The sequence below is a fragment of the Nomascus leucogenys genome, chromosome 20 (assembly GCF_006542625.1).
Source record: "Nomascus leucogenys isolate Asia chromosome 20, Asia_NLE_v1, whole genome shotgun sequence".
Classification (NCBI taxonomy): domain Eukaryota; kingdom Metazoa; phylum Chordata; class Mammalia; order Primates; family Hylobatidae; genus Nomascus; species Nomascus leucogenys.
In genome coordinates, this window is record NC_044400.1 from 48,306,658 (window position 1) to 48,319,723 (window position 13,066).

The 13,066-nt window shown below is 41.3% G+C and overlaps 1 protein-coding gene across 1 annotated transcript in view; it reads right to left on the reverse strand.

Annotated features, from left to right (window-relative positions):
• Positions 1–13,066, reverse strand: part of TBC1D1 (TBC1 domain family member 1) — a 247,157-nt gene that overhangs the window by 176,381 nt on the left and 57,710 nt on the right. The window lies entirely within an intron of this gene.

The following is a 13,066-nucleotide window of genomic DNA, read 5'->3' on the forward strand; positions in this document are numbered from 1 at the left end:
TTAGCTAACATCCAAGCCCTATTTCCACATCCATAAAATGGAGGTAAAACCCAACTCTTACACATTGTTAAATGATCAAAAACCACTTAGGTAAAGGGCAGAGCAACCAATAAATAAATAGTTTCTGCCTTTATTGCATTTTCTAATTTATAATGTACTTTTGCATACATTATTTCACTTCTTACTAACCTTTAATAAATGCAAGTCTTCCATTTTTTACTAAAGCAGCACCCCTGAAGTTTCTCTAAACTGCAAAATGCTCAAATGTTTCATCCCGATTTATCCATTTTGCCAACTCTGATCTACTGGTGGCAGACAATCCAGCATGCAGCAGTGGGGAGAGCCGAGAGGCCCTGTCTGAGCAACGTGACTACTAATGGTGATTGCCTGGGCAGGAATACTGGACCATGGCAATGACTATGTACCTTTGCCAACCCAACCCCAATCTAGTCCAGGCTATTGATTCACAGCATCAAAGGGTCACTTCTGTTTCTAAGGCCTACAGATAAGTTGAGGGCAGTTTTGCAGTGAGCCATTTCAATTCAATGATAAATATTCTTGTTGTCTAATTCATTCTATGAATCTTTGACCCATGGCCATGTGTGCGTATGTATTTGAGCCCATATGCAAAAATATGCAGTTGAGTCTTGAACGATACAGGATTGAGTCGCATGGATCCGCTTATTCTCAGATTTTCTTCTGTGGCTGCCACCTCTGAGACTGCAAGACCAACCCCTCCTCTTCCTCCTCCTCCTCAGCCTATTCAACGTGAAGACAATGAGGGTGAAGACCTTTATGATGATCTATTTCTACTTAATGAATAATGAAATATGTTCTCTTCCTTATGATTTTTCTTAATAACATTTTCTTTTTTCCAGCTTACTTTGTTGTGAGAATGCAGGATATAGTGCACATAACATACAACATATGTGTTAGTCAACTGTGTTATTGGTGAGGTCAACAGAAGACTATTGGTTAAGCTTTTTGGGAGTCAAAGGTTATAGGTGGATTTTCGACTATGCAGATGATTGGCGCCCCTAACCCTCACATTGTTCAAGGGTCAACTGTACCTGTTTATTTGCATAAGGCCACCTCAAATACAAAGGGCCATTCAAAGGTATCATTAGAAGTCTTGCTCTTAACCTGAGACAAGTAGCTAGAAAGTGACAGAGCCATGACTTGGACCTGGTATTTCAAATGATTGATGTAACCTCTATGTGGAGCTTTTAAACTCAAGTGCCACCCAGAGTCAGTCAGGGAATGTAAATATATGATGTGCCAGTGGAAGGCAATGGAGAACAGGGAGACTGGTGGGGTAGAGAGTGTGTGTGCCAATCTGCAGGCATTCCAATTGAATTGTTTTTCTTCAAATACTATGGTAGGCAACTTTTACAATAAGGTTTGCAGGGCACCTGTCTGTAATCCCGTCTCATTATACCATTAGCAGGAATTATTGTTAAACAACTTCTTTCAACTGTTCTGACACATTCATTGTTTATTAATAGCCTTCTAATGGTACTCTGAATTGGGGCAGAAATAATTAAAGTAAAAGATGTCATATATGTGTCCTAAAGAAGGGACAAATAAAGATCAGTGAGGTCTAGAGGTGTGAAAGCAAATCTAATCCAGGAACACTTTCTGGAGGAGGTGGCATTTGAGCTAGGAGAGATGGAATGCTTAAGTAAGAGAAGAGGAAATCTCTCCAGGCAAAAGAAACAACAATGAACAAAACAGAGAAAAGCGTGGCTACGAAGAAAAATAAACTGTCCCATTTTGCTGGAAAATAGAGTACACCATCTTGGAACTAAAAGAAAAAATATGAAGAATCATCTGGGACCAGATACGGTAAAGGTTCTTGACTGCCAAGCTAAGGAATCTGGTGTTTATTGGTTAGAGATGAAAATGGCCTGCTCAGAAAATGGGTTTTCTAGGAGATGAATCTGCTTTGTTGATCTTACACACTCTTAACGTGAAGCATACTTTTTTCCCAGACAACTTCAAACCTGAAAAATTTGTTACTGTTCTTAGCATATGTTTTTGAAAGTAAACTTGGTCACCATAAACGTATATGAGAAAAGGGGCATAAAAACTGGCAGCAAATCCAGTAACTGTAGCCATCTGTGTTTCTGTTGTTCTAAGCGGAGATCAACAAAAATAGCATTTTAAAAAACATATAAGTATGGTTGAAGTAATATTTTCCAGTGAAGCTTTCCACAAGTGGCTGCTAATAATTTTATCTGGTATTTTAAGATAAAATACACTACCTACAGGACACCATGGAAAACTATCATCTGTTGCATTATAAATGGAAGAATAAAAGGAAGGAAAGACACAAGGGAGGGAGGAAAATGATATGTAGTTTGTCAGGAAATGTAAATCACATGTCAGAATTGACCTTTTAAAAAGTAATAATGAACAATAAGAAAAACATCAAACAATCTGTTCTGAACTTTTATGAAAAAGTGGTGTAGGATAAAAATGGAGTTTGGAGTCAGAAAGACTGTTTTGGAATCGCAACTCTCTTCTCTTTCTATATTATTTATTTTTTATTTTTATTATTTTAAGAGAGAGGACCTTGCTCTGTTGCTGAGGCTGGGGTGCAGTGGTGTGATCATAACTCACTGTAGCCTCGAACTCTTAGGCTCAGGCAATCCTCCTGCCTCAGCCTCCTGAGTACCTAGGACTACAGGCACACACCCCCATGCCCAGGTAATCTTGCTATGTTTCGTAGAGAGGGGTCCTGCTGTGTTGCCCAGGCTGGTCTTGAACTCCTGGGCTCAAGATATCCTCCTGCCGAGATTGCGCCACTGCACTCCAGCCTGGGCGACAGAGCGAGACTCCGTCTCAAGAAAAAAAAAAAAAAAAAAAAAAAAAAAAAGATATCCTCCTGCCTTGGCTTCCCAAAGTGTTAGGATTATAGGCATGAGCCACCGTGCCCAGCAATACATATTCCTGTCAACAGATAAATTCCTTGTCTCTAAAAAGTAGTGTTATTTATTACTTTAATGATTGTGAAGAATGAAAACATGTGTGATATCAGGTATCATATATTTGTCTCTTTCCTTCTTTTGGAAAGGAAGGGATATGTCTGCCGCATTGTGTAACTGTGGACATGAGTATTATACAAACTCCTGAGGGGCTTGTGTTCTCCCATCTCACGCAAGGAGTCTAAATGTTTATGTGGTCAGCTTGATCCTTCATGTAAGGGGAGGGAGGCAACGGTGCATATAATCCCAAAGACCGGATAAGAGTAATCCTTTAAGTTTCACCGTGGCATGCATCAGTGGCTTCTTTGGGGGAAATTCGTTTCTACACTCCCTTCTTTTTTTTTTTTTTTTTTTTTTTTTGAGAGGGAGTCTTGCTCTGTTGCCCAGGCTGGAGTGTGGTGGCGCAATCTCTGCTCACTGCATCTTCCACCTCCCGGGTTCAAGTGATTCTCGTGCCTCAGCCTCCCAAGTAACTGGGACTACAGGTGTGCTCCACCACACCTGGCTAATTTTTAGTAGACATGGGGTTTCACTATGTTGGCCAGGCTGGTCTTGAACTCCTGACCTCAAGTGATCTGCCCATCTCAGTCTCCCAAAGTGCTGGGATTACAGGTGTGAGCCACTGTGCCCGGCTACACTCCACTTTTCTTAAGTTAAACTAACATTAGTTGGCGTCCCTGAGCATATCACATGAGGTCAAGGGGAAAAGACGCAGAATGGAAGTACAGGGAAAAGCCATTTGGTCATTTTAAATGTGTTAAAGCACAATGAGTATAGTCTGCTGGAAGTTTATTCACTTCACATTCCATATGTATTGAGCACCTACTTGGGGCCAGGTACTGTCTAGTCTGTGGCAATACATCTGTGAGCAAAACAAACCAAAACCCCTGCCCTCAGGAAACATATCCTAGTGAAGAGAGAGTCAGACAATGAATGAAACAAACTTTTAAATGGCATAGTGTATTAGAAGTTCATTAAGCCAGGCGCAGTGGCTCACACCTGTAAGTCTCAACACTTTGGGAGGCTGAGATGGGTGATCGCTTGAAGTCCAGGAGTTCGAGACCAGCCTGGGCAACATAGGGAGAACCCCCCCCCCCCGCCCATCTCTACAAAAAATACAAAAATTAGCCGGTTGTCATTCCAGCTACCCAGAAGGCTGAGGTGGGAGGATGGCTTGAACCTGGGAGGCAGAGGTTGCAGTAAGCCTAGATCGTGACACCGTACTCCAGCCTGAGTGACAGAGACGTCGTTTCAAAAAAAAAAAAGTTTATTTAAAGCATATTATATGTATTTTGGGGGAAGACATTTATTTTTTATTTTTTAAATAGAGACAAGGTCTCACTATGTTGCCCAGGCTGGCCTCGAACTCCTAGACTCAAGCGATCCTCCCACCTTAGCCTCCAAAAGTGCTGGGATTACAGGCATGAGACACCACGGCCAGCCCAGATGATATGTATTATAATCTATATGCATAATAGAAAAATGAAAAGTGTAAACGTTGAGGTAAAGCTCTCTTAAACACTGCTTATTCTTGGACCACAGGTGCTCGTAACAAAGGGCAGAAATTTTTGCAAAAAAGAGTCACAGTGGAAACTGCACATTGTAACACACACATTGTAATTTATATACAGTTGACCCTCTTTATCCATGGGTTCTGCATCTGTGGATTCAACCAATTGTGGATTGTAAATATTTGGAAAAAACAAAGGATGGTTGTGTCTGTACTGAACATGTACAGACATTTTTTCTTATAACTATTCCCTGAACAAAACAGTATAACAGTATGTATGTAGCATTGACACTGTATTGAGTAGTATAAGTAATCTAGAGATGATTTAAAGTATGTAGGAGGGTGCGCACAGGTTACAGGCAAATACTATGTCATTTTATATCAGGGGTTTGAGCATCCATGGATTTTGGTATCCACAGTGGTGGTAAAACCAATGCCCTCGTCCCCATATATACCGAGGGACAACTGTATACACATAGAGAGGTATGTATGTGCAGGTCGTGGGAATCTCTCATTAAGTCTGCGCTACCTTTGGAAAAAAACTGGGGGAGATACATGCTCCAGAAGTAAAATGAAGGGGCAATTTCTTTTTTTAGTTTTTATAGTTTCTTAAATTTATTAGATTATACATGGTTTTTAACTTGTGTTTTACAACATTTTTCAAATAAAAATAAAAAGTGAGTTAAAGAAAGATGAGACTAGTTCTACATGTACTGACAGCAATCGGTACATGACACATTAGGTGGAAAATCTAGATTACAGAGCTTGTATCACCTGTTTATGTACGTGTTAAATACATAGGTTTTTAAAAAATCCACTGCTAAGTGAGCCAATATCGGATCACGCCACTGCACTCCAGCCTGGACGACAGAGAGAGACTCTGTCTCAAAAAAAAAAAAAAAAAAAAAAAAAAAAAAAAAAGACTCTGTCTCAAAAAAAAAATCCACTGCTAAGAGTCATATGATACATAAATGTTTTTTTCATGTCATCTGGTCTGAGACAGGGATCCCATCAGAGTTTCAGTGAATCACCCCTCCTCTTCATCGCCCACATACAGTATCACTAAGTAGGCACTTCCGCCTCAGAGCCGACCTTCAAAGCATCCTTTCCTCCATGGCAGCCACTATTGTCCTAGGCCGGTCCTCATCATCTCTTACCTGAATCACCTCAAAGTGATGGTCTCCGTCCATTGTTGACATGACTTCCAAGACCCTTCCAAATCTGGCCTCAACCTACCTGTGACTGATACTGATTCTACCTAACAATGATGCCCCCATTTCCTCTTCACTAAAATAACCCTAATTTTGTTCAGACAATAGACGTAGACCTTTGATCTCAGCTGTAGCCCCATGGAATGCTCATGAGTTGCCACATAGTAGGCAATTTTTTTTTTTAACTGAATGAATGAATGTAAAAATTAGTAATGTTAATCATTTTATCTTCCCAAGTGAGTCATCTAAAAGTCAACATGTTCAGTACCATAGGAAAGATTAAAAGAAAAAAAAAGTCAACATGTGACCCACGTCTGGCCAATGAGATATTAGAAGATGTCTGCCCCACCTCTCCTGCCTAGAACGCACTGGTGTGAGGAGACACAGCAGCCATCTTGGAATCCTGAGGCCACACAACAAAAGGCCAAAGTCAGCATGCTAGGGATTGCAAAGTGGAATGAGACAAAAGCCTGTTATTGATGATCTAGATCTAGCCACTCTGGAACTGCTTGCATTCCGATCCTTATTCTGTGATCTAAGTATCTCTGTTTTCTAGACCAGACTTTAATAGGCCTATGAATCGCTTGGAAATCTCCTTACAATGGGAATGCTGATTTTGCAGGGCTGAAGTGGGGCCTGATAATCTACATTAATAACAGGCTCCCTGGCAATGTTGCTAATGATGTCACAATGAGAAATGACGATACGAGCCACTGTAAATTAGGCATTCTATTACTTTTAGCTGAACTCATCCTTATTTTCTGCTGTCCCTGGTCACATACCAAGCTAACCACAGTAACCATCCAATCTTCTCAAAATATACAAACTGTCTCCCAGGCATGGCTCATGTTTATCCCTCCCTTGAAGGGGCTCTAAATTTCTGTAGAATTTACCACTATTCTACACATCAACCTTTGTCACTTTTTCTACTCATCGACCATTTGCATTTTCCCAGATACATTTTCTCCTGTCTCTTATTCAAGTCATGATTAAACAGTTATAGTGACATATTTAATAGACAAAATGATTTTAAAATACCTCAAGCTTAATTGCAAAATTATTGAATTCCCTAGTAGATTTTACATATTATACTACATAACTGGTTGTATTTCATTTCAGAAAAGTGGGAATTAAAAACTACAGGAACAGGATTCTATTACCAGTAATGACATGCAAGTGCCTCTCCTTGATGAAGCTTTAATTGCACATGACACTTTGAAAACGTTTTTAATAAAGTCTGATATTAAGATTTGTCAGTTAAAAACTGAGCTCACATGAATTACCCTGTATCACTTCCAGATTAAAAACACCATTTCTCTCTTATCTGTCCAAGAAATTCCTACCTGGTTCTATTCCATTAATTAGCAATATGCTTTTCATATCACACTGTGGTATTCCAAAATTTAGCATTCATGCTTTCATTCCAAACTTTTCGGAAAAGGCACCAAATTACTGGCTCTGAATGCAAAATGTCTGCACGCTGCAGTGGGAGAGGAATGGAGCTAATGCATATGGATTCCAATTACCTGCAGCTGAGACAGTAAACGGCATATCCAAAACCACGTCATCAATCAGCACATCTAGCCGTGCACAATTTTGATCACACATCATCAATCAAATGTCTTGATTTGATTTTCACTGTAAATTAGCACAATTTTTCTGCAGCCCCAATCAACTCAAAACCATCACATAATGTGTGCAAACGACAAGGCCATGTGGGATAAGTAAAAAACCAGGATTCAAGAGACGGACATTTTATTTTTCCCCTTTGAAAAAAATTTTTTTTTAAGTTTCAGGGTACATGTACAGGATGTGCAGGTTTGTTACACAGGTAAATGTGTGCCATGGTAGTTTGCTGCACCTATCAACCCATTACCTAGATATTAAGCCTAGCATGCATTAGCTGTTTTTCCTAATGCTCTCCCTCCCCTCACCCCACCCCCTGACAGGCCCCAGTGTGTGTTGTTCTCCTCCCTGTGTCCACGTGTTCTCATTGTTTAGCTCCCACTTATAAATGAGAACATGTGGTGTTTGGTTTTCTGTTCCTTTGTTAGTTTGCTGCGGATAATGGTTTCCAGCTCCATCCATGTTCCTGCAGAGGACATGATCTCGTTTCTTTTTATGGCTGCATAGTGTTCCATGGTGTATATGTACCACATTTTCTTTATCCAGTTTACCATTGATGGACATTTGGATTGATTGAGAGATGGAGATTTTAATTTAAATTCCATCAGTGATTTAGCACAAGATTATCAGCCCTTTCCCCAAGTCAACAGAACTTTAAATCACATGCTGAAAAGTAAAAAGTCTAAAATCTAGCCTGTGATTTCCGCACGGACTCAGCAAAGATCACAACAAAACTTCAAAGCGCGTGTGAAGTTGCAGGATAAATAGTCTCAGGGCCACTGGGATGAACTAGAAGCTGCTGGGTTCATAATGACTGCAGGCCTTGCAACAAGCTTCACTTTGCTGACACTGGTGGCTCACTGTTGCTTTCCAGGCAGGGCTTTCTTCCTCACTCTCTCCTGCAGCTCTTTTTTTTTTTTTTTTTTTTTTGAGACGGAGTCTCGCTCTGTCACCCAGGCTGGAGTGCAGTGGCACAATCTCGGCTTACTGCAAGCTCTGCCTCCCGGGTTCACGCCATTCTTCTGCCTCAGCGTCCCGAGTAGCTGGGACTACAGGCGCCCACCACCATGCCCGGCTAATTTTTTATATTTTTAGTAGAGATGGGGTTTCACCATTTTAGCCAGGGTGGTCTCGATCTCCTGACCTCGTGATCCGCCCGCCTCAGCCTCCCAAAGTGCTGGGATTACAGGCGTGAGCCACCGCGCCCGGCCCTCCTGCAGCTCTTTCAAAGGTCCCCTACAGTGATGATGAGCACCGTAATACAGGGCAAGGCTCATACATAGTCTGAGAACACATAGGTGTCAGTATGTAGGTTTATACAGTCACAGGGAGGGACATGGTAAAAGTACATACCAATTATCACTTGAACTCCATGTCAATATTGTAATAGCTAAAAATTGTATCTGAATGATTTACTCCTGTGGGCAAAGGCTGTGACCTCTCTACAGATTTTCAGTGTTTATTCTCCTAGACAAACACTATAACCATTTTATAGATCCTAAGTGTTTCACTGAACAAATACTCTGACCTCTTTCAAATGTTGTTTTGAATGTCCTTTTCAAATATCGAAGGTCCACTTCCCTAACTTGGCTGAGTGTCACTGCATCTCCTCTTCCCTAGCAGAGTGTCACAAGGCTCCTTCCCCTGCTGTGACCACAGAAGATAAATATTGCAGAGGGTCTTGGGCATAAGAATAAAAAAGAGCCTGTAGTTCTGATACGTTAACAAATTAGGGTGGTGGTCCCCAGTATGCAGCTGGAGATAATTCCCCTCCTTCCTTCCTATAATGCAGTTCTTATAGCAGCAAAGTTTTGTTTATAGATTGAGGCCATGTATTTTTTAACCACCTATGTTTATGAAAAATGTCAAATAGGAAAGTAAAAAGAATATTATAATGAACTCCCAGGTTCCATCACCCAATTTCAACCAGTGTCAGCTCGGGACCAATCTTATTTCAGTATCCACACCCACTTCTCTTCCCACGATCATTTTTAAAAACAATCCTGATATGCTATTTCATTCATAAATATTTCAGTATACAGTAAATAGCCCCCAAAGACAGGAATTCTTTGTGCTTTGTGTTTTTTGAACACAAAGGACAATATATTTTCAAATCATCAAAGCCAAACTGGGGAAAAGTACATTGTATTGTTCAGCTATTTATATTTCTCACAATAAATAATTTAAAATGGTGAATAGGCCAGGTGCAGTGGCTCATGCCTATAATCCCAGCACTGTGGGGGGCCGAGGAGGGTGGATCACCTGAGGTCAGGAGTTCGAGACCAGCCTGGCCAATATGGTGAAACCCTGCCCCTACTAAAAAAGAAATACAAAAATTAGTTGGGCATGGTGGCAAGTGCCTGTAATCCCAGCTACTTGGGAGGCTGAGGCAGGAGAATTGCTTGAACCTGGGAGGTGGGGGTTGCAGTGAGTCGAGATCACACCACTGCACTCCAGCCTGGGCAACAAGAGTGAAACAACGTCTGAAAAAAAAAAAAAAGTGACTACATGTCATTATACATTTGTCCAATTCACAGGATGTGCAACGCCAAGAATGAGCCCTAATGTAAACTATGAATTTTGGGTGAGAACAATGTGTCAATGTTGGTTCATCAATTATAACAAATGGACCACTCTGGTGGGGGATGTTGCTATTGGGGGAGGCTGTGCATGTCGGGGGCGGGGGGTGGGGAGGGGATATATCTGTAGCCTCTTCTCAATTTTGCTGTGAACCTAAAACTACTCTAAAAAAATGAAGTCTTAAGAATTTTTTGAAAAATCCATTAACTGAATCCATTTTTTTTTTTTTTTTTTTTTTTGGAGACGTAGTCTCGCGCTTTCACCCAGGCTGGAGTGCAGTGGCGCGATCTCAGCTCGCTGCAAGCTCCGCCTCCCGGGTTCACGCCATTCTTCTGCTTCAGCCTCTCCGAGTAGCTGGGACTACAGGCGCCCCCCACCACGCCTGGCTAATTTTTTTGTATTTTTAGTAGAGACGGGGTTTCACCGTGGTCTCAATCTCCTGATCTCGTGATCCGCCCGCCTCGGCCTCCCAAAGTGCTGGGATTACAAGCGTGAGCCACCGCGCCCGGCCCATTTTTTTTTTTTTTTTTTTGCAAAGAGGGCATAAAGGTCTTTCCATAAATGAATGAAAAACTTTGTGAACCATTCACAAGTCTCTATGGTTTATAATAAGAAATTCTCTATCATCAGGCATGCTTCTGTTTTACACAGATTAACACATAAAATCCTCCTAACAACTTTTTTCAGTAGGTTCTGTGACAATACCCATTTTTCAGATGAGGAAAAGGAGGCACAAAGAGGTGAAGTTATTTGCCCAGGGTCATTCAGGTGCAGAACTGCAGCTCAGACTCATGCCACTGCCTCTGATCTCTTCATATGCATATTCTCAGCCTGGTGTAATATCGTATTGTCCTGGTTTGTCAATTTGGTTCCCCCAAAAACAGATCCTGAGAGAAGGAATTTGGGACAGGGAGTTTGTCTGGTTAAAGAACCCAGGAAGCAAAAATACAGGCATGTAAATAAAGACACAGGGAAGAAAGAAAAGCCAGTAAAAAAAGGGTGTGGTAATGAATGGGTTACCTCTCGGTGCAACTGGGGTTCAACTCCGTTAGGAATCTTCTAAGAAATCATGGAGAATAGGCGTCAGCAAACTACAGTCAGCAGGTCAAATCCAACCCACACAGTGTCTATTTATAAATAAAGTTTTATTGGAACATAGCCAAGCCCATTCTTTTGGTACCATCTATTGTTACTTTCATGCTAAAATGGCAGAGTTGAATAGTTGCTACAGAGACCGTATGGCCTACAAAGTTGAAAATATTTACTTTCTGGCCCTAAGAGCAAAAGTTTGCTGACCTCTCATGTAGAACGTCTGGAAGGAAGAAGGAAAGCTGAGCATGTAGTCACTTCAACAGTTTAGGATTGCCCTGGAGTGATTAGATCCCTAGCACTGCTAAGGGATTTTCAGGCAGTCAGAGAAAGCCTCAGGCTGAGAAGCAAAGAGACTGGTGGTTAAAATGAGAAGCTGCCAGTATGTACCTGTGGGTGAACTTGGAGGCAGGCACCGCAGTACGTACTACAACATCCATGTGCCTCAGAAGTCTAATTTACATTAAGGATATTAAAACTGAGCACACAGAATAGCGTAAGAATTATACTGGAAAATATACATCAACCTAATAGGAAGCACTCAATAAAAGTTATCAATTCCTTTGCAAACAATTTTCCTAAACACAAGTAATTAGGAAGCACTATCATTGATACCTGTAGCCTAAGTCTAAGTTCTTTACTGCACAGAAAAATATGTCAAAAGAGTCCCCACATATTTTGTTAAATGCAAAATAAACCAGATGGTCTGCAAATAAATAGCCGTCTACTCAGATCGTATCTGTGCCTGTGATTGATATATGCCTCTCTCTTTACCAGTTGAAATAACCATCAGGTGTTGAAATAAAACTGATTGAGAAGAGCAGCATTGTTCAAAATGGCCAAAAACTGAAAGCAACCCATGGCCATCAACTGATGATTGGATAAACAAAATGTGGTATATCCATTATTCATCCATAAAAGGAAATGAGTTACTGATGTATGCTACAACATGATGAACGTTGAAAACATTATACTAAGTGAAAGATGTCAGGCAGAAAAGACCACACACTGCATGATTCTATTCATGTGAGATGTTCAGAATATGCAAGTCTATAGTGATGAAAAGTAGATCTGTGGTTAACTAAGGCTGAAGAAGTAAGGGAGGAAGAGGAAGATGGGGGGTGACAGCTGATACGTACAGGTTTTTTGGGGGAGTGCCAAAAACACTGAAATTAAACTGTGATGATGGTTTCACAACCCTGTGAATATACTAAAACCCACTGAATTATATACTTCAAATGGGTAATTTTTTTTTTTTGAGACAGAGTCTTTCTCTGTTGCCCAGGCTGGAGTGCAGTGGTGAGATCTCGGCTCACTGCAACCCCCACCTCCCAGGTTCAAGAAATTCTCCTGCCTCGGCCTGTGGAGTAGCTGGGATTACAGGCACGTGCCACCACGCTCAGCAAATTTTCGTATTTTCAGTAGAGACAAGGTTTCACCATGTTGGCCAGGCTGGTCTCAACCTCTTGCCTCCAGTGATCCACCCACCTTGGCCTCCCAAAGGGCTGGAATTAACAAATGTGAGCCACCGCACCCGGCCTCAAATGGGTGAATTTTATGGTATGTGAATTAATGACTGAGTGAGAAAAGGCAAGTTCCTGTGTTTGATACAAAATGCCCATAGAACGTTCTCAGTGGAAGCCTTCTTCGCACACCCACTGCCCTCCAGTCCCCCTTGCTGCTCCTCTGACATGGTGCCTCTTATAATCTTCTTTCTGGACCTGCTCGTTCTTCTAGCCCTGTCTTCACACCCTTTGTCCTACCATGGGGTTCAGGTCTTGGAGTTGGACTGCATCCTGGACACACCACCAGCTGACTGTGTGACCTTGGGCAAGTTACTTAACCTCTCGGCTTCAGTTTCCACTTTGTAAAGTAGGAATAATCATAGTACATACCTGTTATTATTATTGTTAACTGACATTTATTGAGAACTTACCATCTAGCAGGCCCTGTTCTTTTATTTGGGGGCACTACCTTTGTTTTAACTTTTTTTTTTTTTACAATGAACTGTACATAAACTGTCCACTTGTGTTTTGGCATATGAACATGTCCGTGAAACTAAA